Genomic DNA, 26,543 nt, shown 5'->3' on the forward strand with positions numbered 1-26,543 from the left:
GGTTGGACTTAATGATCTGTGAGGTCTTTTCCAACCTTGTTGATACTGTGATATTTCTATAGTGTACATACAACCTTGGCATTTATCCACATTCTGCTGTTCTCTCATGACAACAAAATCTGGGCAAGACAAACACCTCCCACCTACCATTTTATCTACAACGATGATGTCATATACAAGTCTGCAACTCAGACAATTCTGATGAAAGTATCTTTTTAAAAAAGTCAAGCAAACAAACAAACACCCTCTAGCACAGTGCCTCACCTATTTAACTGAAGGAACCTGCAAAGTATTGTGATGGTTTGAGTGTTACCCGCCCCTCCCCCACTTTTGGAAATCACCCAGACTATACTCAGCCAGCTCTAGAAATTGATTTAAGCTTATTATTTACAGTATATACAGTTATATACAGAAATATACAAGGTAAAAGGTAATACAGAAACACAACAGCCCTCCCACAAACCTGAGTACCCAGGAGGGGCTCCCAACTGCCCCTTCACCTTCCCCCCTACTCCCCTCAACCTTACCCCAGTCCCAAGGAAGAATGGAGGTTTGGCCAGGGGGTTAGGAAGCAAAGTGGATTAGTCAGAAGCTAGAGAGAGATGCAACTCAGCCAGTTCTCCAGCAGAAGTACCTTATCTATGTTTTGATTCTTATTCTTATACATCTCAGCAAGCCAACGAGTGAGGTAAACATCAGTCTTGTTTTCCTTCCACAGCCTATAATCTAGTTCTTCTCACCAAAACATTCTAGCTAGGCTCAAACTAGCACAAGTAGGAAATGCAGTCCATACAAAATACTCATTGCTATTTCCTCTGATCTTGTCAACACTTAGGTCAGTGTAACAGTCTTATCTCAAGACTTTTACAATGGTGTAGACTATCAACAATATTCAAAATTACATTTTTCAGTAACTGAAAAAAATACTATTTAGCTATGAATTAGTAATATCCACAAAGACACCATCTCTAATTCTGCCAAATTTACAGCCAGTGTTTTAGATCTGGACTATTAAAGTTTTTATTTAGATGTATTTGAGATCAAAAGTTACTTGTCCATTGGAAAAAAATATTAAAGCTAAAAATAACGTTAAAGTAAAAACCTTATTATAACATGCAGAAGGAGATTCTGAGCTGCCTCTGGGCAGCTTCCCAAAAGTTGTTCTCCCCATGCTCTGCTCATAAAAGATATACTCAATTACGAAAACTAAACAAAAACAGCCGAGCTAGAAACTAGACATTAAAACATACAATGTATCAAGGTTATCAGACCGTTCCTTTAAGACGAGATCACACATGTTCAGGCCCTGCTGCTTTCTATGAACTTTCAAAGGCAGCCATAGACTCTTCCCAGTCAATTGCAGTGCTTGGCACACCACACTGATCTCCCCTTTTGGAACATCACAAAACAAGATCTACAGCAGTAACACTTGCTCCCTGTATTAAATTAATCTGGATTTTCTAAACCTCCACTCACAGCTCTTGTATCACGTGCTGTTATTGTCAGTGTTACTGTCTTTTGGACTCACCACCATGGCAAGAGAATTTTGGTTTGTTTGCACATATTAAGTGCATGGCTCAGACCTGGACACACTGAACCAGTTGAGTCCATTTCTACCCAAAGCTGAGCAGAAGGACTTACAGAGTATTTTACAGCAGTGTTTCTCTTTATTTTTCCTGATATGGTGATATATTTTCAGAATTATTTTTGTGTGATACTGTCGGCTTAAGGTCTTTTCTGCAACCAGCAACAGAACAAGGGGACACAGTCTCAAGTTGTGCTGGGGGAAGTATAGGCTGGATGTTAGGAGGAAGTTGTTGGCAGAGAGAGTGATTGGCATTGGAATGGGCTGCCCAGGGAGGTGGAGTCGTCACCATCCCTGGAGGTGTTCAAGCAAAGACTGGACGAGGCACTTAGTGCCATGGTCTAGTTGACTGAATAGGGCTGGGTTGGACTGGATGATCTTGGAGGTCTCTTCCAACCTGGTTGATTCTATGATTCTTCAATCTCTTTCAGAACACTCAGCCATTCCTTTTTCTGTATTTGTCTATTGGATTTCTTTTGCATTCAAAGGGCAAGCTTAAAATACTGCTTTGATGTTTGTATCCATTTTTTTCCTCAGATCCTTCTAATCTGCTGTTTCCTGTTAAATTTTATTCCAAGTGTTCATCTTCTCTGCAGTCTCAGCCCAGGATCATTTTCCACTGCAGTAAACATACAAGTCCGTTGATACAAGACTTACCTCTTTCCCTAAGCACAAAAAAAATATATGGAAGACTGCTGTTTGTGCTGTCGCATCAGAACTGACTTACCTAGAACACACTGTTAATAAAGAACACATCTGAGAGAGCCAGCCAAGTAACAAGCTGTCTTTCAAACAAGAATCCAAGCTAAATGACTACAAGGATAAAACAGTGAACTGAAACCAAATGGCAGAACAAGAAACAGACTTTGCTTTTCCCAGCTCACAAGGATTTATCAACAGAAGGGCAGTTTTCAGTTGCTGTTTAAGTAACACCAGTCTTCAGCTAGTTTGTTTACGTCTAGGTTTTGTCTCATTGAAGGTAACATCACAGAGGAAAAGCATTACTTACCCACAATAACTACTGTTCAAATCAATGCTTTTGGATACTCTTCTTCTTCACTTTCATTTTGAAGCCTAGGTGATTCTCTGAAAGTAGGAGAGGAAAAGAAGATTATTTGTTTTTATCTTTTTTTTAATCTTTACCCATGTTTTTCACCCATTACTGTTAGGTGTAGCATTGAAGAGATGCATGCAAATACTAAAAACATTCCTCAGAATTTTATATGATGACTTGTACAGAAACAAAAATCTATACATATGAACAGCCTCTATGTATACTGAAGTCCAAAAAGAAAAACAGAAATTGTCTACTTCATTGCCAAAAAAAACCCAGCAAAAATATAGCCCCTCAAGGCATCTATAAAAATGAACTATGAAAGTAGGGGGGAAAAAGCAGTGGAGTTATTCCTGGGACATATATAGACAAGCTTCAGGAATTACACAATCAAGATCCTAAAACCAGATGCCAAAAATTAAAATAGTAAATTTCACAAGCTGAAATAGTTGCCATCTGGGAAAAAAAATAAGCTTCTGCTTGAAAACAGGCAGAAGCAAGCTAATTGCATCCAGTTCTAGAGCCCCTATTACAAGAGGGATGTGGACATACTGGAGGGTGCCCAGAGAAGGGCCATGAGGATGATCAGAGGGCTGGAGCACCTCTCCTATGAGGATAGACTGAAAGAGTTGGGGCTGCTCAGCCTGGAGAAAAGGAGGCTCCCAGGTGACCTTCTTGTGGCCTTCCAGTATCTGAAGGGGGCATACAAAAAAGCTGTGGAGGGACTTTTTAGGCTCTCAGGGAGTGACAGGATTAGGGGGAATGGAGCAAAGCTGGAGATGTGAAGATTCAGACTGGAAATGAGGAAGTTCTTCACCATGCAGATGGCGAGACCCTGGAATGGGTTGCCCAGGGAGATGGTTGAGATCCCATCCCTGGAGATGTTTACGGTCACGCCAGATGAGACTCTGGGCAGCCTGCTCTAGGGTAGGGTGTCCCTGCCTGTGGCAGGAGGATTGGAACTAGATGATCCTTGTGGTCCCTTCCAACCCTGACCTATTCTATGATCCTATTCTATGATCCTATGTTAGTTAGTACCATGTGTTTGTGTAGACTATACATAACAGACCATACATTAAGATAGTAGATGATTTTAAACAAAATGTTACTTTTGGGTTATCAAGGCATGGAGTTGCTACATTTTAGAACAGTGTTCTCACTAACGCAGAATGGCTGTATACTGCTGAACTAAGTGTTGATTCTTGGCCATTTAACAGAAAAGCAATCAAAAGCTGCACATACCAGATTTGGAAAGAGCAATAAATTGGGTGTTGAAAAAAAGCCAATTTGTGAACCTAACTTCAAGAAAACAGATAAAACAGGGAAAGAAAAATAAAGAGGAAACCAATTAAAGCAACAATAGTACCAGGAGCAGGAGTGAAGAGCAAATGATAAATACTTTAGATAATTGTCTTTCAGTGCAATAAGAATTCTGCAACATTAGTCTTAGTTTGGAATGAAGATTAAGTGATTGTCTATTTTAAAGAGCAGCTTCAGCAGCTGTACTGTTGAATGAACAAGGTGAACTGGCCACTCAAAAAAATCTTAAAAGCAACCACATTGATACAAATTAAGAAAAGACTGAATTCTGTGTTCTCTTCTTCATATAAGTTATTTCAAGTAATCAGCTTTTATATGGTCAGAACTTCCCAAGCTGGAAAAAATGAGATGGCCTGTTTCCATTTCCACTTGAGACAGATGGCTTGGGCATGCTTCAGCCAACTCAACTCTCAATAACAAGGCTGTAGGTTTTTCTGTAACAAAAGATCCCAGAAACTCCAAACAAAAATACACCACACAGTTACCCCAGGTATAAAAGAAAATCATAAATGATTTAGCTTTCCAGAAAAGCTACACTAGTTCTTTCACTATTCCTCGCATCAAACCACCTACATTTCATGTTTCACAAAACTAGAAAGGTGAAACACTGCTGAAGGGGAGTTAGGGGCCAGAGCCCAGCTGATCCAAGAGCTCACCCTACCAGGAACTCATCAGAGCACAGTCTAGGTGAGGGTTACTCTTCATATCAGATGAAGCATTTTGCATTTTCTTTGAAGTCTGTACTTACAGCCCCAGTCACAGTAGAAGGCAGCACATAAGTGAGCCATATATATGAAAAAAAAGATTTAGACAGACTGGCTTATAGTAAACACAAAGTGGAAATGTTTACCTTCCACATAAAGAGAAGAATTTCCACTACTTGATCTAAAAGCAACAGAACTACAGGCAGTGCCAAAAGGCCAGAGTCCTACCAGGCTGGGCAACTCATCATGCCATGCAAAAAGTCCCAAACATTTTTATGTGTGGTGCCTATATAAAAATACACTGAACAATAAAAAAGAAAGCATGAGTATTTGGGTCTATTGCCACACTAACATACAGAGTGAAGCAGCGACGTAGGAGTTGTTGACAAAGCAGAACAAAAAAGACAAAGTTCCAAGGTAGTTTAAACCTCTGCTCTTAGAAGAATCTGTCCACACTGTGAAAATTTTAGAAAGAAAAAAAAAATTATCTATACACACACATCTATAAATATATACACGCTACAAGTTATTTGTAGCTCCAGTTAATAGATTTTCATCTGTATAACAATGGCATTTTACCCTGAGTTCAGATATTGCTTTGCAAGCACAAGTGCTCAGGTTCTAGAATGTCTTTTTGTAGCTCATAGTCTGCTCAGGGTCACTCACAAAGACATAACTGTACTGAAACTAAGAGACAAGACACCAGCAATATTTTTTCCTCATCCATAAATTTATTGCTAAGAAGAATTAAATAAAGCCTTTTGCTTTGAGATCACTGCAACTCGCACAATGTGACCATTTATTCCAGTATCTCTTTATGGAGCTGTGGAAAAAAAAACAAAACAGTCAACCTACTCCAAGACATTCAAAACTTTAAAACTACCCATAACCTTACTATTGCTAATGTATCCCTGAACACAGAATTCCATTTATAGCGTAAAAACTACAACTATCTACAAAAAAACTCTGCATTTGTTGTTCAGCCACCTCAGCAGTACTTACAATTATCACTAGAGTAATTAGACAGTGGTGCTTTTCAGATAGGTCAGCCCTGTTCACAGAGATTTTTGGGAGATAAAGGTCATGACGCAGCCACAGGGATGGGGAAATTTTAGTTACATGCCTAGTTCTGAGTTTGAACAGGTGGGTGAACATGGAATAGTCAATATCAGTTATTTTTAGAAAAATTAATCTTATTTTAAAAATGTACTGTCACAGAGGGTTCAGTACCACCACTCAAAAAATGAAGTCCAGCACACGTCATCACAGTTCATGTACCTTTAGTAGAATTGCAAGAAGACACAAAACCTGAATGCACAACAGCAAGAAGACAGAATTCAAGGATGCCAGCCCACTGCGAGCACCTGCAACCAGATCAGGCTTAGATTAAAACACCTCCAATTCCTCAGAAATAGAAGGATGGGACAGAGGGATGGAAAAAGGAAATCCTTTCCCCACTCCCTTCCCCACCTAACTGGGGTAAGCTGATTTAACTCTAACTCACATGCCAGGGCTGGGCTGCTTTCCCAATACCACAGGAAGAATCAGACACTTCACTCACAATCTCACCTTCAGCAACTGCAAAACACCTCTGCTTCAGAAGGTCAGCTACACACAAGAAGAGGAGAGTAAAACAATAACTACTCCCCTCTGATCTCTACAGCATGACAGTGGCAACCCTGAAAAAAGGAATTTGTGACATTAGAAATTTCATGACAAATGACAGTTAAATACTATACTCTTTCTCCAAGATTTCTGTTATTTCAGTACCAAGAAATCTCACATGGTCTTTCTTAATTTCTGCCTCCATGATTAACCTTCTCATCTTACACGTTCTCTTTACACAAAAATATACACCACCACCTTGAAACACTCCATTTCCTTTTCTCCATTACTGATACTGTTACAGTAAACCTCACCATCTGTTTTTTAAACAAGATGTGTTATTAAGTTTATGCTTCTCATATATTTATGTCCAGTTGCCTCTCTCCCATGCAGACCCTCATGCCCAATATAGACTATTCTTATTTCTTCCTAGGGTCTATTTGCCTGATTCTTTCATTCTGCTTTAATAAGGCAAGATCAATTTCAGCATAATGAGTTCCTTCTTTCCCAAAATTCGGAGTGTGACTGTGGGGGCGTTTGGGGGCATTTCCAACAATCACTCCTAAAGCCACAAACCAGCTGCTCCGTTTTAGAGTTGCATTACTCTCACAAGACCACATCATCCGACAGGGACACAGATCAGGATCTGGATCACACCACAACCACCTCCCTCTGATTACCAGCCTAGTTACACCAAGAGTTCTTGTCAGTGTTTGAGTATGTGAATTTGCAATTTATTTTTTCTCTTTCTCCAAACATAAATCATCCTATAATACTTTATGACAACCTTGCCTTCGCTACTACCAGCAAGTTCAGAAGCACACAGACCAGCTTTTTAGTGATGTCACTTGCTTTTTGCAGTGCTGGTTGTACAGTTTCAAGCAGCTAGCAGAGAAGTAACTGAATCTATGATGAGGGAAATAATAAAAGAACCCATTTAAACAACAAAGCCACTTAAAAATCAGCTAAAATGTTACACAGAATGTTTTTTTGATGTTTGGTAAAGAAAATGAAAACTTATTCTCTCTGTAAGCAAGTGCAGCTCAGAAGATGTGTTTTCCAGTTTTAACACAAGAGAGAATGTGTTTTTTCCCATGAAGAAACAATTATTGAGCTGAAAAAACAAACTTATTTCTTTGATACTTATCAATCCATCTGTCTGGTGTCAGTTAGTTGCCAGTACTAAGCAAGTTCCGTTAAATACAGAAAGAACTAGCATTCCAGGGGAACAGAGGGAAAGACAGTCTTTTTAAAAGATGTTTGGGTTTTTTCCATTATTTATAAGAGATAAAGACATCTGGAACATACTCTGTCCATAACATGCAAGAATTAAAGCCAAATCATCTAACATATACTGCACACAAAAGAGGGGATCTCAGGAACTGGCTGCTTCATGGTGAAGTGCAAAGGATTCTTTCTGTAGTTCAATTTCATGGAGAACACTTCCCTTCCAACAAGTTTTCATTTCACTACAACAGCAGAAGGACTTTAAACAAACATTACTTCTCAAAATAAGCCTAAAAGATACATCTCACACTTGCCTTTCCTTATCAGTATGACTTTACCAATTGGACCATTTTTAATGGCACATATAATAATTAGGTGGGAAATCCAGTATCACTAAGTACATCTCCATAGTGGAGAAAAACACAAAACAGTTCATCTAAGGCATAAAATCCCTTCATGATGTGAAACTTTTACCCATAATGGTATCTCAAGGCATCAATCAAGACCAATACAGTACACAGAACAGTGAGTTGCTGACTGATTTCTTTCATCAATATAGTGAACAGCCAAACTAAGCTATCAAATAACATGCAGAGGAAAAATAAACTGCACCAGTACAGACTGGGAGGTGATCTGCTGGATAGCAGCCCTGTGGAGAGGGACCTGAGAGTGCTGGTGGATACAAGTTATCCATAGGACAGCAATGTGCCCTTGTGGCAAAGAAGGCCAATGGGATCTTGGGGTGTATTAAGAGCAGCATGTCCAGCAGATCAAGGGAGGTTCTCCTCTACCCTGCCCTGGTGAGACCTCACCTTGAGTAGTGCGTTCAGTTTTTGGCTCCCCAGTTTAAGAGGGACAGAGATCTGCTGGAGAGGGTCCAGCAGAGGCCTACGAGGATGATAAGGAGACTGGAGCACTGTCTGATGAGGAGAGGCTGAGGGACATGGGACTGCTTAGTCTGGAGAAGAGAAGATCGAGACGGGATCTAATAAATGTCAGGGCTGGGGTTCAGGAGGGGGGTACAGGCTCTGCTCACTGCTCCCTGGGATAGGACAAGGAGCAATGGATGGAAGGGATAGAAGCTGTAGCACAGGAGGTTCCACCTCAACACAAGGGGGAACTTCTTTACTGTAAGGGTCACAGAACAACTGGAACAGGCTGCCCAGAGAGGCTGTCGGGTCTCCTTCTCTGGAGGCTTTCAAGGCCCATCTGGATGCATACCTCCTTGACCTGAACTAGATTGTATGGTCCTGCTCTGGCAGGGCAGTTGGACTCTGACCTCCTTGGATCCCTTCCAACCCCTGATATCCTGTGATCCTGTGATACAAGAAGGCTGAGAAGGGACTATTTACAAGGTCTTGTAATGATATGATGAGGAGTAATGGGTTTGAACTGGAAGAGGGGAGATTTAAACTAGATTTTAGGAAGAAGTTCTTTACAGTGAGGGTAGTGAAATACTGGCATAGATTGCCCATGGAGCCTGTGGATGCTCCCTCCCTGGAGGTGTTCAAGGCTAGGTTGGATGAGGCCTTGAGCGACCTGTTTTAGTGAGCAGTGTCCCTGCCTATGGCAGAGGGTTGGAACTAAACTACATTTGAGGTCACTTCCAACCTAAACCATTCTATGATTCCAAATACAAATGCACTTTCAATCTGTTCACTTGCTCGAAGGCAGGACACCAGGATGTAATAAACCAACATGACTCAGTGCAGTTCTCAAGTACACTCTTGCTCCCCTTCTTCAAGATACATTGGCCCAACCACTTGATGAATTTTCCCTTTTATTTAAAAAAAACATGTGATCCAAGATGACACAGCCCCAGAAGAGAGGTGACTGTTGCTCAGCGTCCCTAGCCCTAGATTTTCATGTGTTCTACAGTGACACTGCTAATACATTACATACTTGCATGCAGAGTGAAAATTTGGGGAGAATTTGTGAAAATACTACAAGCATTGGTCCTCTCTTAGCTCTCTCAAATCCAGGAAAACATACGTTAAGTTTCTTCTCCCCAGAGACCCACTTCTCAGCCATGTGAAGTGCCATCTGTGCTTCCCAGCCTGGCATGCAAAAAAATCTGCTGTCATTTGTCTCACCAGTGAGCAAATTAAAGGCAAATGCTGTCCTCTTCAATCAGATTTACAAATGGTAATCTAGACCACAGCTCCAAAGTGATGAATGGGGAGTATGGTTAGTGAAAGGGTCCTAGGAAGGAAAAGGTGGCAAACAGACTGTCTTCAGAGATCACTCGATCTCTGCAGACTAATGCAAAAGCTCTGGGAAATAGAACAAGAGTAGATGGAGATATCATAGAATAAGCAAAAATAGGACTCCAGCGGCACAACACATTTAGTGGGATACCACACAAAGTTAGAAGGCATACTTAGCCCAGGAGGGACCGCTAGAGAAGGTGGGGCAGGAAATGTGTGGAATGTCTAAGGTTGTATGTTTGTTCAGAGATTCATAATGCTGCAGAAGTCAAACACTCCACATAATTTTAAAATGAGAAAGTTACAGTGACAAGGAAATTTAAGTGGGACTGTTGAGAGGTATATTGAAGGGCTCTTTTTCATTCTTTTGTTTTGTGGTTGGTTGTTGTGGGTTTTTTTCCTAGACAGATAGCAGAATTATTCTAAACACAAGATTTATTATTAGTGATTAATAGGAAAGGCCTTTCAGGAAGAAGATCATAAACATGACTGAGTTAACATCTAGCTGGTAACTCGCTTTACTATTGGCTTTACACAAGTCCACCTACAAACAGCAATAGCCTAATGCCTGAAACTTTCCCAGACCGAAATGCAAATCATCATATAAGAATAAGTCCCAAAATACTTTTGATAAAGGCCAACTGCACTCTTCCAACCCCTGAGAACAGTCTAAGGGTTATTTGATGACTGGGAACACTTCCAAATGGTACTGCGCATGCAGCTACCTGTTTTGAAGGCTGAGAGATTAACAGAAAGGGCAAGACTCAATCCATGCCAGCTGTCCTCAGTACCAGACAATGGTCCACTTCATTAGTGTTGATGCTGCCAAAAGGGATTTGAAATCAAACCAGCTTAAGGAAACAAGAACTAAGTGAGGATAAAGTCTGGAGGAGTACACAAAACTAAAAAAAGGGGAAAGTAGTAACCATCTTTAGAAATGTAACCAACAGCATGAGGAAATCTAAAGGCAATGAAATCACAGAGAGAACACTCTCACTAGACACAGGATACTGAAAAAACGCTGAAAAAAGTTGTTGGGAAAGCCCAATTAAGAAATCTGTTAAGTGAGAGCACATTCAACATGAAGAAGAAATAAAGGCAGAAATGCTGGCAAAACCTATTCTCTTGAAATGAGGTCAAGGAACTCAATAGGAAATGAACCTGTGTTTGAATTTGAGGAAGGAAATCATTTGTACAATACAGCCTCATGATTGTTATGGGTCAAAAAAATCGGTTCAAAAGAGAAAGCCTATACTCTCAAAAGACAAGGCTATGAATACAGTGTTTGACAGTCCCAGGGAAAAAAAAAAAAAGAAAGAAAGAAAAGTAGTAAGATTTAAATCAGCGAGATTCACAGAAGAGTCAGGCATGTCACTGAAAAATAACTGTGACGCTAAAAACACAACAAAAAGGAACATGGTGGAAAGACAGAAAAGATCTATTTTGTTTGTATCTCATATTTCTATTAAAAAGCTAGAAGGCTTTGCTATGACTTACATGGGATTATTTTAAACTGTGGGATTTAATTCAGGCTAGCAAACTTCAGAGAAAGGAGATAAAGTTTTTGAAACATAAACATACACCTTACTACCCACTATAGGTACCAGCTGTCCTTACAAGTACCATTACTCAGTCTTCTAGAGTTATGGAAGTAGAAGTGAACACACAAGAGAAATACCAACACTAAGAGAACTACAAAGGACCATTTACGTATCAAAATAATTCATATAGTAGCAGATGGAAAGAAACAGCATCTTCTGTTGCACTTTAGATGTCTATCCTGTCTCTTCCTCCACTTCTTTTTTTCACTTCCCTTTTAAACAGGTAAGTTCTTCAAAACTTCCCACAGTGAACACACAGCTGGATACCACTACAGAAATTACACTAGGAACTCATACATAATTCCATCTTTTGCTTTCAGCTTTTCAAGCAAGAACCAAATAAAAACCACAGTGTTTTATTCCAAAGTCTACTGCCAACCAGTGTAAGTGACCCTGCTCTTACTGACTGATAGGTCAAATAGCAGTAAGGTGACATTAACAAGACCATGGTCAAATCCACTGCTGTGACTGCTAGCCACACCAGCAGCTGTGCAGATGTCCCAAATGGTATCAGCTTCATGCTGCTGGTGCTCCCTGGAAAGGCTACCAGCAGGCACAAGCAGCACTTGGCATCCAGGAGCTGAGAAGAAGGGACAACACAACAGTGCTTCCCTTAAGGGTAAACAGTGTTGTAGCCTCATGTTTATCAAGGACAGGCTAATGAAAGGGAGATCTTCAAACAAAGGTCAAGGAGACTATCAAAGCTCAGATTCTAGCAATTAAGACCCAAGAAGCAGTCATCGAGTTTTGACGAGAAAAATGTGAAAGACCTTTTTGATATTTGCCTGTTAGGCAGCTGATGGTGCCTGATAATGAAAAGCTGAAAACTGCCAGTGAATACAATGCCATTAGCATAAATATTATACCAAAAAATATGCTATTTATGTATTTCAGTACACAAGAAAATGCCTTTGAAACTATTCCTCAGTACTAAACACCAAGCTTCATAGAGCCTAAATGTTAGAGAAAAAAACATGTATCAGTACTCTGGTATATTTCATTTCAGAGAGGGTTCAGGTCTTTTAAGTTGCTCATATTTGAATAATTTTTGACACATCATTTCCCTGAGCATGTTTCTCCACAAACAGACTAAAGCAGTGCGAGATTAAGAAGAGACTATTCCTAAATGTATGCACAAAGGCTCACCCTGAACTGGTTCTGTTATTTTCCTGCCACCCATGTTTACTATCCATTAAGCAATCTTGCATTCCTCTCTTCTTACTCTGATACTTAATTTATGAAAGAAATTTAGAAAATTATACATCTGTCTTCCATGCTTAGTGATAAAAAGCAAACATCAGTTTTAAAGTTACATGTCTAATCACACTGAATTTCATCTATCTCTCACAGTCTGTAATGTATGACAGAATGCAGACTCAGTGGAATCAATCTGATGTGGATTAAAGGCTCTGCAACCAAGAGTTCCTCATTCATTCCCAAAACCAGTATATACTGATAGCAATTCAGGTTTCCCTACACTAACCAATGACTGCATTACAAGCTGGCCTATGTGACTAGTCTTAGATATACTCTAGTACAATTATCCAATTTCGTATATGTACATCCATTTATGTGTAACATGACTATATATAACCTATACTATATGTACAAGATAGTTGGCATAAAGCAAAAACCTTCATAAATTATACCATCATCACTTGTATTTTTCTCCATCACAACAGCTGCACCCTGCCAGATAACCCTGCCCTGCAGCAATCAAGAGCTGCTGACAGACATCATGCAAAGAAGGCACAGCAGTACTAAAACACACAAGGGATACAGAACCATGAAACAGGATTTTCCTCTAAGTTCTGATCACAGTAGGAAAAGAATGCAGCAATACCAAAGAACTCTAGGAAGCATGAAAGAAAAAACACGGAGATGTAATCTTAAGCCCAGTGTAAAGCATATTTTGCAGCAGGTTGCACTATACCCACAGTTCTACAAAGACAAGTTTGACACTGGTGCTGTCAACACAAAACTCATTAGATTTCATGGATAAAGAGAAGTCTGAAGCAGAAGAGCAAGGGGGAAAAAAAAACACACCCCAAAAACAGATGAGACAGAATGTTTTGTTGAGGCTCAAACTGCAACCTCAAGAATTGATGACTCTACCTTCCAAAGTCCTTTTCTCACATACTGACCAAGTAACTGCCCCTGATTAGAAGCACATAATTAGGGCAGTTTAAGCAAGACAGGCCCCTACAGGAGTAAATGCGTCATCAGGAATCACTGTGCAGAAGTCCATGTTTATTGTTGGTTTGCCACGTTCCAGTCAGAAACTTTTCAAGCTGATGTGTACAGCTGACACACCTGTCATGGTATGCCTGAATATGCCAAAATAGGCTTATACATGTCCTGGCTTGCCCAGACATGTTTATCTGCTCTGCCTCCTTCTGCTATGGGGAGAAGCAACCACAGGAAAGAGGACAAAGAACCTGGAGTCATTGAGTCTAAGGACTCTGGCTTCCCCAAACTTGTTTTGTTCCTGTGGTAAACAAGGTACACACATTTCACTTCCTGTGAAGCCTGGGAAGAAGTCTCAGCACCTGACAAGACGGACAGAATTCCCTGAAAGCATTTGGGTATTGTCTGAAGCTGCAGCTAGCCCCTTGAGTCAAGAGATATTTTGTGAGTAAATACTTAAAGCCTCTTGTAATTCACCACTGCCTTCTGCCATAAGCAGAAAGGGGCCTCTCAAGTCCATCTAGTGGACAAGCAGTATATCGACCACAAGAACCTTCTCTTCCAGTTCAATTAATGTTTCTATATTTTGCTAGTTATTTCTAGGTCTAGTTATTGCTCTGTCTAATGTTTCCATGACCATGTAAAGAATCCATTATTATTAAAATTAGCAGTCAGGGGTAGTGAGAGTTTTGAATATTAAAATTAATAAACAATATTACTTTGGGGAAAATATAATCTTTCATTAATTAGCCCTCCATAACCACACCACAAAAAGTATTTCCACTGACGATTTCCAAATACTGTAACACTGTATTTTGGGGTATTTTATGTTAGTATGTGCTAACTGTGCACACCTCAGACTATCCACCTTCAAACTAACAGCGAGTCTTCACACAGCACATCAAAACACAGTCAAAGCATTTTCTGATGGGAACCTACTGTTCACAGCACTTTTCTCTATAATCACATTTGACCCAACACAAACAAAAAAAAAAGCCATAATCAAAGGACTCTGAGCTCTAGACACCCTTCAACACCAGGTGATGGCAGTTAATAAACAGTGCAGTCATGTAACACTTTCAAGCAACAGCCAAGGCAAGAACTGTCCAAAGGAGTGTTCCATATGCTTCTATTCCAAAGCACTTACAATATCAAAAAGCAGTTACAGCTATCACATCTTTTGATAAGATATGTCTAAGATAGATAATGGAATAATCCATCTCCTTGTGGTTGTTTCTGCCAGGCAAGGTAAGGAATTTATGCAGCAATCTGTAAGAGATTTCAAGAGAAAAGCCACTAACAAGGGTTATCAATCTACAGATTTTCTATTTGTTTATGATTTGGAGGAGTACTTGGAGAGCAGAGGAACATTAAATACACAAGCAGTTCTGTACTGTCCTAGAAGTCAGATTGATGGAAATCCTCTTCCTAAATGAAAAAAGTCAGTAAACATGTTTGCCTTGCAGATGTCCCTGAATTACACCCACCACTTACCAACTTCTTGGCCAGAAACAATGATTCTCATGCATGCCCAGGATGCACCTTTGCTGACTAACACAGTGGGAGCACATTGCAACATTTCACATCAGTGTCATCAGAAAGTGTATTTAAATAACCAAAGTCTGTGAAAGCATATTTCTGTGTCTACACTTGCTGTATCAACAGTGAGAATCAGAGGAAGACTGTTCACAACCTGCAATAGCACTTCTGAGATAACACTCTGAATTTAACACAATACAGTTCTGCTTACTACTCTTCACATTTGTTTTCAAAAATAACCATGTTATTGATACCTTGGTTAACACTTCTGAGGGGACACTAAGCCATATCTCCAACTATTAGCAGAGATTTTTGGAAAAGATTAGTCATATAAATATATATATATATATCTTCTTTTTTTTTTCAATCAGGATTGTTTTCCTAAACAATCTGTAGCAAACCACGCTCAGAATACCATACAGATGCCTTAATCAACATGGCATGGCTTGATGACACCTGAAAAACCTTTACTATGTTGTATCATATCCAACTTTATGCTTCTCTTCTAAAACACATCATTCTTGCACAAATCTCATTTTAAGGAGAGGTGCTCTGTCTGCAAAAGCAGAACTGTACTCAACTAAGAGCAAACTTGGAACCTACCAGGTCAAAGTACTACAGAATCATAGAATAATAGGGGTTAGAAGGGACCTTGGAGATCTAGTCCAACCATCCCTGCTACTGCAGGTACACTTCGATCAGGTTACACAAGAATGCATCCAGGTGTTCTGAAACTCTCCAGAGAAGGAGACTCCATAGCCTCTCTGGGTAGCCCGCTAACAGTGCTCTATCACCCTCACAGGAAGCAAGTTTCTCTTTCCGTTGAAGTGAAACTTCTTGTGTTCTAGTTTGTACCTGCTGCCCCTTGTCCTAAAACCACACACCACTGAAAAGAGCCCAGTCCCATCCCCATGACCTCCACCCTTTAAACATTTATATGCATGGATAAGATTCCCTCTCAGTCTGCTCTTTTCCAAGCTGAAGAGCCCCAGGTCTCTCAGCCTTTCCCTTCAGAGAGATGCTCCAGTGCCCCCAGCACCCCTGTAGCTATCTTCTAGACTTTCTACAGCAGCTTCTTGTCTCTCTTCAGCTGCACAGCCCAGAACTGGACACAGTAAGTGCCTCACTAGAGCAGAGGGGGAGTATGTTACAATATGCAAAATTAATAATCGCTATTAATGTTGATATCCAGGCAGAGATTGTTAGTAACTATGCAAATTGTTTATTAACATTAAATGTCACCATAAAATTTATTTATAACGTTTGAAATGCATTTTTAGATAATAGAACACTTTAAGGAAAAACTAGCAAATGCAAACATTAAAACTGGAAAGAGGTTCTTAGTTTCAATTATACTTCTTGCCCACCAGAGGACTTGAGAGGCTCCTTTCTACTACTAAGGCAGAATGACACAATGGAATCTAGTTACACAATTTCTTGGAGAGAGGCTTTGAAATGTTTACTCATGAAATAGTATCAGGCAGTACCTAAAGCTTGAAGGGAATTCTGTCAGTGTCTTGGAAGTCATTGCAGGCAAAGCAGAGCATAATGTGGCAGAGCAGAGCAGGCAAAGCAAAAGTTAAGAGTGAAAGCATACATGTGGCAGGGCCTATTTTTTGTTTTGCCTGAATGTAATGGCTCCTTTGACTACACAATTCCACCAATCAGAATGGCATTTGCCAAACCTGACCACATCAGGTGAAGTCAGACGCTTGCTTTCCCCTATTTGGAAGGAACAAGTCTGGGCAAGTCTTGTACCCTCAAAGTGGGCATCTCCAAGCCTTTTATCTTCTCCCTGCACTCTGCTTCCTCCCTCCCAGCAGAGGGAAGGAACCATGGGATCATGCCTGGGCAAGCCAGGACACGTATCTTCCATGACAGAGAAGAACCTCCCTCAACCCGCTGGCCACTCTCTTCTAAATGTACCCCAGAACACCATCAGCCTTCTTGGACACAAGGGCACATTGCTGGTTCATGGCAAAATTGCTGTCCACCAGTACTCCCATATCTGTCTTTGCAGAGCTGCTGGTATCCTTGAAGTTAACAAATCAGTAAAGTGTATGTTGTATTAAAGGACTGATCAAAGACTAGGACATGGGAAAAAAATACACATCACATCTACAAAAAATGCAGATAAAAAGGATTTATATTTCACCTTTTTTCAAGTGTCAACTTGACATAACAAGTTGGTATATGTATCTTAATGAGAGGTGAAACTCAAACTAGTGAGCTACCTAAATCACCATCCAAAAGGAACAGTATCCTTGTTCATGTTAATGTCAGGAGAAAACCACAGACACTTAACCTGAAAATTCAGTCAAAACTCCACCAATAAACAACTGTGTCAAGTAAAATCATCAAAAACACTGAAATTATGCTTTCAGGTTAGCTGACAAAACACTGTCACTGAAAAAACTATTTTCAACATTCTACTTAACACAACATGATAACATTATGCCTGTAGAAGTGTTACCTGCTACCCATCAGTTCTCTGCTTTTTACAAAGCTGTCCCTAGCTCCAGAACACTTCACTCGGCTACAGCCAATAGTCTAACCTAGCATAAAAGGTCCTGTGCAGTTATTACAGCTGATGAAAAAAGCATAGGAAAAATCAAGCCCTATTACATGTTACTGTGTTAATCAAACATTATTTCAATGAGAACTAACCATAATTGCAAAAACTGCCAACCAATAACCACAACTCTCTCACACATTCGGACCTTACATGCCTCGGGTATTTGGACTCATAGTTCTGGGCTCCCTCTGTCCTCTTAACTCATTTAACCCTTTCTGCTGTTTTCCATCCTGCCTCTGATGTAAGGTGAAGAACACAGTGCATCCTCAGATTCTTTCAGCAAACTAAACAAAAAGCAAGGCTATGATAGAGACAGGACAATGGAATTAAGCTGACAGGTATCATAAGACCATTCAGTTAAAGACAGAATGATTCCTAGCCCTTACACAATGAAAAAACAAAATGCCTGTAGAAAGCACAACTGATGCAGAAGGCCATTTTGCAATTAAACTTTAAAAAAGCTTAAACCCTAGTGACCTGCATGTTCATGAGATGAGTAGTTTCAATACTGGGTTTGGCATAACTCTTATTTTTTATTCCTGTGTCAGCCACCAGGAAAAGTGTTCAATGCCAAGAGAAGAGCACCCTTCCTTGATAAAACAAACATCAAACCACAATACTGCAAAGAACTTGGAAACAGGTGAGGCGAAAAGGACCTCTGGAGGACAACAACCAGCACTCACCCCTTGATATCAAGCCAGTCACTTCATCACAGAGTGTCATCGGAGTTGGTAAAGCACAACTTCCCCTTGGTGAGTCCATGCTGACCACTCCTAATATGGATGGACAACTGCCTTGTCCATCATTTGCCTAGAAATGGCTTCCGGAATTAGTTGTTCTATCACCTCTCCTGGGACTAAAGGGAAACTGAAAGGCCTGTAGTTTTCTGTGTCCTCCTTCTTGCCCTTCTTAAAACAGGGGTGGCATTTGCTTTCCTCCAGTCCTTGGGCAGCATAATTAGTCAAAGATCATTGAGAGTGGCCTTGCAATAATTGACTTTCCCAATACTGCCTAGATATAGCCAAGAAAATAACCTGTGTAAGGAAAGAGAGCTGGTTGCCAAAGCACAAAAAAAGCCTTTATAAAAGGGCAGCACACTCAGGCCCGTAATATGCAACATTTTCTGGTTAAAATGTTTCAGCAGGCAATCAACTCTAACTGTGAACAGATCAACACTGGAGACATGCATCCAGCCAACTAATCCTCTTACATATACAAACCTAGTATTTCCCCTTCTTTACCTGTGAAGTCTACCCTGAATAGCCACAGCATTCAAAGCATGAACCTGAGATCAATACAGCTGGAATAGTAGACATAATCAGAACCTGCATAAGAAAAGGTGCCACGAAAGGCAGTCCTGGAACTCTAAACTGAGAACAGTTGGTAACTCTTTGCAAAGCAGGGACAGCAGGATCTGATCCCCTGCAGGACTTCAGAAAACAGTAGACTTGGAAGTAGGCAAAAATCAACGATCTGTAAAAAGATCTCTCAAACTCATTCTGTGGAGTCTATCATAAAATCTCTCTGGCTGTGAGATACCAGCATATCCTGTTACATCTCAAGGTGTGGGTTTATGACTTTACCTTCAGATTTCAATACTCAGAATATTTCCTATTCTTGGCCCGGCCACTTGAAGATACTTGAGGTGTACCAGAGACGTGTTCAGCGTGCCTGAGGGTAAGTGCAAGCAAGTGATTTTGTGCACATGCATAGAGAGGTCTGGAGAGCAATCAACTGAACAATGTTCTCTCAGCAAACCTATAGACACAGAACCTGCAGAATTATTTATCATTACCTGCATGACACTGCAATGTGTTGCACAGGAAAAATCAAACCAGCATTTTAAATTACAATGCATCTATCTTAGATGCATGTCCTAGCTCCTCTAGAGACCAGTATTTCTTGGCTCTCAGTTACACGGAGTCCCTCATCCTCTATGAACACTACCCTTTGTGCGTGGACAGAAGGCTAAAAGGGCTCTCCCACATGCATTCCAAGGGTCCTTGTGCCATTGGAAGGAAAAAGAAATATGTAAGAAGAAACCATCCCCTGCTCCCTTATAAGGTGTTGTCACAGGGTGTAATGCAAGCTGTCATATTACCCAAATTGCCATCTACCTGGTAGGCAAACTTAGGAATGTTGAAACCTTGCCCAGTAACACCTCACTGAAGCTAAATGACAACAAACACTGAAGAAAGAATATCCCGAGTGCTGAATAGGTGTCTGCAATGAAGAACAACTCAAGAACATTGTCCAATGCCACTGTGCCCTGAACAGTGAGCCACATCAGGAAGGAGGAGGCATTCAGACTGTCCTAACAACACAGCAAACAGCAAATAGATCAAAAACTTAGATGTTGCACTCTTAAAAAAATCCCCACAGAACATGGAAAGAGATTTGTTTAGTGAACAGAAATGTAAAGACATGCATCCAGAAGACCACAAAGTAAGCAAGTCTTTACAAACCTCTTCAAAAGCTAAAAACCAAGACCACAGAAGGAGGAAATGCAAAGATTAACTGCATAAGTCAATCTTTGCATGGCACAATATCATCCAGTAAAACAAAACCGTGAATTGGGGAGAGATTTTTTTTTTTATTAATTCAAACTTTGCCCTAAATAAGGAACAAAACATGTGCCTAGGGATTGAGAGAAACTGAGGATGCAACATTCCCAGCCATGAATGGCCTTGTACAAGTTGCAGTGGGAGAACAAAAGGAGACACCAGAGACTGTCAACACCCTGCATACACTGCAACAGTAAAGAGACTTTAGTCTCAAATATACAATCACCTACTGGGTGAACATCCCTACTGGTTGTCAGAAGAAGCTGCTTAAACACCCAAAAAGAGAGATGTTGTCAGCTAAGTGTAGCATATCAGAAAACCTCTTACACATGCTTCAGATATGTCACATGTTTTGTCATCATCAATTCAGGCACACAGCTGGAGACAAAGGTTCCAGGCAATGTGAAAGCTTACATTTTGAAACAGGTCACTTAGTCAACAGAGATATTCTTATAGGAAAAGAGTTTAAAGAAGACATTTATGTAAAAAAAGTACATTTTATAAACTGTTGAATGCCACTGAATGTCAGGTAAATACACACAAAAGACACCCAACCAAAAATCTGACAAAAGTACTTGCACTCATACAAATCAGACCTGCCAAAGCTTGTTGTGACACTGTGCAAGTTTTCTAACCAGATTATGGTGAAGTTCATCATAAGTAATTTAATACACTAGAGATGAACACTGGGAGGTTGTTGGAACAGAATTCCTACTGTTCTTCTACAACCTTTTGGAAGAGCAATGCTTTGAAGAAAGGGTTTAACATGGAGCAAGTCAGAATTAACTGCCATAAAGATATTCACAGCGGTGTTCCAGGAGCTTCTAAAAACAGCCTTTACCTTGCAGAATTAATAATGTCATGGTGATATTCATTGCTATTAACTGTCTCACAAAAGACACTCTCTAATATTACAGAAAATTATTCACCTTACCACTATACGGTTATGAAGCAAACACATAATAAAAGCAGACTCCTAAAAAGCATTTACATTCAGAATTAATATTGCTACCATAAAGCAACTGCAGCAGCACAAACTTCAATATATTCTAGAATTATCAATATCTGAAGTGTTTCATTTCAGTCTGAATGCACTATATCTGAAAATAATTACGTAAAATATGCTTTAGTAATATCTCATATTTGACAGAACTATACAATTCACTGGAAACCACTTTGCTACAGAAATCCCTGCTTGTCTGAGGGAGGATCCCTAAAGACTGCAGGTTAGCAAATACAAATAAAGGGGCAAACACTCAGAAAATGGTCATTTGACAATTCTTCTTGTAGCATCTTATACTTGAATAACAAAAATTAGAAGTACTAAAAGTAAGATCCACATTCTGCCATTTAACACTAGTTCTTTGCTACAGCCAGCTCTTCTAATGTTAAGACTCATAGCTCAGAGTCTTCCAGAACAGTTACTGGGCTCTTCATATCTCAGGACTGCTTAGTACCCACTATTTGTTCCACATCCCCACTCTGAAAATGTGGAGGAGCAGGGAGAGACAGGAGAAAAGAACATGAAGAAACAAAAATCATGTGAGGGCACTAGCATATCATGTATTTAGGGAGAAAATGAATCAGAATTGATTGTAATTGATTTAAGTCAGAAAATCACCACCTTGAAGTGATGCACTGTTGAGCTACATAACATGAATTTATGTACACATCATGGCAAACGACCCAGAAAGATCACCTATTTTTAATGCTGACAGACAATTCCCTGTAGAAGATTCATTTTTCAGTTGTTTTTTTTAAGTTGCCAAAGGCTTTCCAAGATGTCTCAGTCTTTCTGTGCCAGGTGTCCATGCCGAAGCTGAGCTACTTCAACGCTTTCATTGCATGCAAAACATTTTCCCCCTTTTCAAGCCAAACTACAGAAAAATACATTTTTGCCCCATTACAAAAAGCCGGGTTTTCATTAGAAGGTTCACTCAAGTGCTCTAAGCTCCACAGGTGTCCTAAGAGACAGCAAAATGCATGTCCTGCCACACAGATGATGCTTGTCAAGCTCACCATAGGTTACTGCTACTGACTTTGTTGTGATATGTCATAGCTGAATCTCCTACACATCCCATCTGTGCCAGCTGTGTTCCAGTGTAAGGCTTCTGGAAGTTAGGCATCCACAGCTGTCAACTCACATGCCCCTAATGTAAGTTCTTGCTGAAAATGAACTAGATCAGATCAGGTTGCTCAACTTTATCCATTCTCGCCTTAACCACCTCTGAGAAAGAGGCCACACAGCTTCTCTAGACAATCTCTTCCACAGCTTGACTATGCTCATGGAGAGAAAGTTTTTCCTTATAACCAGTTTGAACCTTCATTTCAGTCTGTCCTCCCACCATGCACCTCATTAAAGAGCCTGACTCCCATCTTATCAGTGATCTCTTCAAAGATACCAGCAAGGTTGTTGTTAGATCTCCCTGAAGCCACCTCTTCTCCAGCTGAACAAACTCAGCTCTCTCAGCCGCTCCTCACAGGGCAAGGGCTACAGCTCCCTCGTGGTAGTCCTCCACTGAATTTACTTCTGTTCACTGATGTCTGTCCTACATTAAGCATTCCAAAAGTTTGTGAGGTACTCTAGATATAGCCTAATAAGTATCAGGCACAGTGGCATAATCCCTTCTCTCCACCTACTGGCTATGCTCTGCTAATACAGTCCAGGATGTTGCTGCCTTTCTTTTATGCCAGGGTATGGTGCTGCTGGCCCATGATCTGAGTGCTGCCCACCAGGACCCCAGGTTTCTTCAGCAGAGCTGCTTCCCAACCAGGCAGTCCTCATGGGGTTCTTCCTTCCCAGCTGCAGTGCTTTGCGTTTGTCCTTTAATTTCATAAGGCTCCAGACAGGCTTTGTGCTCATAGCACCAAAGTCTCACTGAAGGGCAGCCCCATCCTCAGGCATATCAACCACATCCCCCAATTTGGTGCCATCTGCAAGCACAGGAGTCGTCTCTACCACCTTCTCAGGAAGAACCCCTCTAGCATCCCACTCATTACCATCTCTCTGTAAGAAACATCAACCACCACTTTCTGTGTTCATCTGGATAGGTAAGAGACATCCACCCAGCTCAGACTGCAATGTCCCAATCTGGACACAGGAAGACTGCTGGAGACACAGCTGAAAGCCTTGCTAAGGTCAAGATAAATGAAATCCACCCTCCTTTCCTCTTCCAAAACATTCCCACATCCATTTCACCACAGGAGGCAATCAGGCTAGTCATGCATGATTTACCTTTGAGAAGTCTATGCTGATTGTTCCAAATCACTTCCTCCTCCTGCTCAGAAACAGGTTCCAAGGACACTCATGCCCTTATTTTCCCAGGGGTGAGAAGGAAGCTAGCCAGCTTTGTAGCTACTTGAGCTGTAGTTTGGCTTTTTGAAAGGTGCAATATATGCCTTTCTATAGCCATCACAAAGCTCCAGCGATATCCAGGATGTTTCAAAGATAATGGGAAGGAATCTCACTGCAACTCTGGACAGCTCTATCAATATCCTCAAGCACGGTCCATATGGCCATATAGATTGTGCAACTTGTGGAATCCCAACCATCTCCAACTCAGTACTCATTCACTGCTGCTGACACTCTTCTCAAGCCCTGCCCTGAAACACAGAGGCCTGGCAGACCCTCTTCATGAAGACTTAGCTCAGCCTCACCCATGTCCACTGTCACCAAACACAGCACTTTTAGAAAGAAGCCCATATTTTACTTTTTTACTATTTACTAAAGTACTAGAATAAACTCTTCTTGCTACCCTTAACCTTCCCTGCCAGTGGCTCTCTTGATGTCATCTATACCAGGACAAAGTTTCTAAATACTTCATAGCCTGCCCTAGAGTCCATAGCTTGTACATCACATCTCTGCTCAGACACAAGTTCCCTGCTAAACCAAGCTTATCACTCCATAGACCTGCTAGCTTTCTTGAGCATCACAAATGACCACTGGCATCTACACTGCTTCTCAGTGAAATCCTGCTGGACCCAGCAGGCATGAAAAGGTATGCTACCCACATGAACAAAAGCATGGAAAAGAGGACTTGAAGAAAGAACTTCAAAAAAATCTGAAACACCACCAAAAACTATCAATGGGCAATCTACTCCTCACTACAGGATTGGTCTTAGTATCTCAGGGTTAACATAGCAGCAGATCCAAACCTTTATACTTGCAGTGTAAATCAACAGACACCACACTGCAACCCAAGCAGGTAGGTCCTCTCTAGTATATACATTCACGGATCCCTGTGAAGGGATCTATGAAAAAATAGGAACAAAAAGCCTAGTTAGTAAATACATAGGAGACAGACCTTCATAAGAAAACATTTTAGAATATGCAAAGCATTAAATTGCTGACAGATAGGACAAATCCCATCATAAAGGCCCTAAATCAGATATGCAGCATGAAGGGACCCATAACACATCTCTAGAGGCTCCTCTGAAAATATTACTAGAGCAATGTGCAGGCACTAGAGACTGCAGGTAATGAAAAAGCAGAGGAGGAAATTAAGAAGACACGGTATGAACAGCATATAACAAACTGTAACGTCACACACAGCAAAAGGATTCAGAGATGCTTACCAAAACCAATTTGTGTCATCCTGTGCTGTATACTGAATGAAACACTGCTGGGAGAAGTGGAACATTTAACTGTGTAACTACAGTCCAAACTACAGTTTTGGCAAGAATCCCTAATTCTGGCATTTTAGGATTTGATCTTGCAACTTCAGAGTTCTTCAAAGATAGTTTCCATTGCATAATAGCAAAACATACACACAATTTCCCTACAAACACACATATCAGCTCATTTGCAGATTATATCCATCATCTGAGAGCAATGCATATTAATGCAATCACACATAGTATGCATCATCTGCATTTGTTTTCCTTATTGTATCAGAAATATATTCTGTGGCCAAAGAGCAAGCTTTTGAATGAGTCCAGAATAAAATTCAGTCACACTTGGCTTAGACACTAGCTCCCCCTCCAGACCAGCCTAGGGTTATAGTAATTATATTTTATTTCAAATCTTGATTCTCTAACAGAAATAAAATATTCAACTTCAAATCTTCTTCATCTTTACCCCCTTACATATCAATAAACAGACTGATGATATAAGATGTATGTAAAACTACCATTAGTTTTACTGTACATATATTCCAACACTGGGAAAATTGCTTGGTTTAAACAGACCCAACATAAAGCTATACAGCTACAGAGAAACAGGAACAGACTTGAAATACACTTTTTTCAGATGAATACTATGAATGCTCTTCAATATTTGTAATATATAAACATTCCAAGTCTACAATCAAGCCTCTCAGTGTAGTCTCAATGAGACATTTATAAACCCCAGGTACCAAATCAAAAGGAAACCCCTCTGTGGTTTAGCACCATCTTTACTACTTCACTGCAGGTGAATTACATTCATTTCCACTTCAGGAACTCTAGCTAATGTTTTCTTCTTTTTCTAGTATTAGACAGAACTAACATCTTTTCAGTTGCTCAAAATGTTAAATGTTAAACAAATGAAGCCACAAGAGTAAGGAAGAAAGCAAACTACAGCTTCCAACCTGACCCTCTGTATCTCACAGCTGTCAAATGTCCTGTCAGCTACATCACTAGAATTGTGAGTTTGCACCACTGAACACCCCAGGTTGACTTCTGGCCTTTCCCCATTACTGAGCTGCTTGCTCAGACAACATCAATTAATTAATTATACTTTCAACTCTGAAAAAAGGTTGTCTCACTATGTGTCATTGGAAAAATATGCAAGCTTTGCCATATGCTGGGTTGCCAGTTTAAGGGACATATACATATGAAATCCTAACAAGTATCTGTAACAATATGGCACTAAAAATACTTGAAATAACCAGAGAAAGAAACACTACTGGAAATACACCAAAACACAGTCACCAACTTCCAAGAACCTGCTTCCTTTGACAGTAGAAGAGACTGTAACAGTGTTCTGCAAAACCACCCCAAGCAGCAGGACAAGCAGTGTTGGCCATTTGTCTGCTTCTGCAGTTCAGACTTTTCTTAAGTTTTTGACAATTTACAGTGTAGAATGAGTTAGAAAAAGAAAAAATACTAATACCATAAAATAAAAAAATCTTTTCATGCTTAAGCATTCTTTTTGAAGTATTTACTCTTATTAGCTTTCAATTAAAGCCTAGGCATCAAAATGCTGCACCTGGGGCACATAATAAGTGTACATGTGTATGCTGACACACATACATTTCACTGACATGTACTTTCAGCACATACACATCCCAAGAAGGTTCTAACAGAAGATCACAAAGTAAAGAATATTCTGAACACAAGGTTGTTTTCCACATCCACACGCACAGCATGCGGAGCACAGTGTACCACTGAGGACAC

The 26,543-nt window shown here is 40.3% G+C and overlaps 1 protein-coding gene across 3 annotated transcripts in view; it reads right to left on the reverse strand.

The window, feature by feature from the left end:
- FUT8 (fucosyltransferase 8) overlaps window positions 1–26,543 on the reverse strand; it is a 113,656-nt gene that overhangs the window by 85,857 nt on the left and 1,256 nt on the right. Inside the window, exons 2-3 of one of the 3 annotated variants that reach the window (XM_064144467.1) lie at window positions 6,233–6,342; window positions 2,595–2,671 (exon numbers count right to left, since the gene is read on the reverse strand). The gene's annotated coding sequence lies outside the window, so the exon portion shown is untranslated. Of the gene's footprint in view, window positions 1–2,594; window positions 2,672–5,091; window positions 5,111–6,232; window positions 6,343–26,543 lie in introns of those variants that run through there. The other 2 variants (XM_064144476.1, XM_064144457.1) reach the window with 2 other exon arrangements.

Source organism: Pogoniulus pusillus, chromosome 1 (genome assembly GCF_015220805.1).
Source record: "Pogoniulus pusillus isolate bPogPus1 chromosome 1, bPogPus1.pri, whole genome shotgun sequence".
Taxonomy (NCBI): Eukaryota; Metazoa; Chordata; class Aves; order Piciformes; family Lybiidae; genus Pogoniulus; species Pogoniulus pusillus.